Source organism: Phalaenopsis equestris, unplaced genomic scaffold, assembly GCF_001263595.1.
Source record: "Phalaenopsis equestris unplaced genomic scaffold, ASM126359v1 Scaffold000297, whole genome shotgun sequence".
In the NCBI taxonomy this organism is placed as follows: Eukaryota; Viridiplantae; Streptophyta; class Magnoliopsida; order Asparagales; family Orchidaceae; genus Phalaenopsis; species Phalaenopsis equestris.
In genome coordinates this window covers 3,633,038-3,634,808 of record NW_018164739.1, presented here as the reverse complement: position 1 = coordinate 3,634,808, position 1,771 = coordinate 3,633,038, and positions in this window count along the sequence as shown.

The window sequence follows — 1,771 nt, the reverse complement described above, 5'->3', positions numbered from 1 at the left end:
GGGGGGGGGTGGTGGAACCCCGGGGGGGGGGAAGTTTTGGTGGCTCTGCTATGTATAGGGTTTTGAGGGAGGGAGAGGGAGGGAGGGAGGGAGGGAGGGGGGGAGAATTCCTGGTTGTGTGGAAGGTAAGTTAAGTAGCCGTTAGGGTTGATTTTTAAATAGTATGGGATAAAATTTACTAGTTTTTTAAGTACATACCAAACAATTTATAAATTACATGATAATAGCTTGTTCTTATAATTTTTTTTTTAGGAAAATTTATCCCATAAAAAAAACAAAATAAATTACAGGAATTGTGACAAATAATTCTACCACACACCCTACAATTCACGCAAAAAAATAAAAATAAAAAATAAAAAAAAACTACGAACCGTTTGTCGCTAGATACAACTCACTCAAAAAACCTAAAAATCACTATCGTGGATATTGGGAATATCTAAACAGTCTCCTCTAATAAGAAGAGAGAGTTCACGTGGAATCTTGACTGAAAAAATGAAATCTTGCTTCTCCAATCCTATTTTGGCAGCCCAATTGGCGTATTGATTTCCTTCTCGATGAGTAAATAATCAGTGAACCTGCACAATCCTAAGAAAAACAAATATTTTTTTTTAAAATTTGAATAATAAAAACCCAATGATACTCTTTCTTCCTGGTACAATAATTCCAAAATTCCAAAGAGTCCATCTCAATCTCAATCTTTCTCCAATCACAACTAACAACTATAATAACAGCTTCCGCTTCAGCACGAATAGGCGAAGCCGCCTCAACAGAACCTGAGAACCAAAATAAACATTTTTCTACAAAACTACGACACACCCCATCAATATTAGTAAATTAAATTAATTTTTGCTAGGTGTGTTTTGTAAGAAATTTGACACAATTTGATGTGCTATTATCTGCTTGAGTTTTGTGCTTTTTTTATTTGCATTATGTGTTCTTGAATTGCATTTAAAATGGTTTAATGTGAGAATGTTGCTTATGAATTTTAATGGAGAGAAATGTATTGCATGAATACTATTTGCATGTTACTTGAATATCAACCTCTATAAATATATAGGAATATTTACATACATACCGCCCAATTTTTACGTATTTATCTGACGCATAAACTTCAATTTTTGCATACATGACACCTTGCTTGTGCATGAAATGGTATATCTCACTTATTAGAAGTTATAAATGGTAGCATTTCTTATGTGATATGAGAGATTTGGGTGATATATTAATATAAAAATTAAAATTTATTTGTTAGAAATGTAAATACATAAGAATTGAGTGGTATGCATGTAAATGTCCCTAAGATAGATTGTTATTATTATGACATTTTTACATATAACAACTATCCAAAATTTTTAATATAACCAAAGTTAAAATTTTATATTTCAACCGCCCAAAGCTTTAAATATAATGGATTGAATCACCCACGTTTCAAAAGGGAACAAAGATTTTGGGGTTTGAAATGTAAATTTTAAATTTAAGTGGCCAGAATGAAAATATAAATTTTATATTTAAAATTTTGAATGCTTGAAATGTAAAAATCCTATTATTTATATTTAATAAGAGACAAAAGGTTTAATATTTATATTTCTTCTTATTGAAGCTTTCTAAGTGGCTTCCTCCATCATAAAGCAAAGAATGATGAGCTCTCAGAAAGGAAAAAATATTTACTCAGGAGTACGATGCATCAGTACTCCAATGAGGGGGTGCCACGTAGGCAATGGTCCCACCGTTGTGCTTACGTGGCACCCCCTCATTGGAGTACTGATGCATC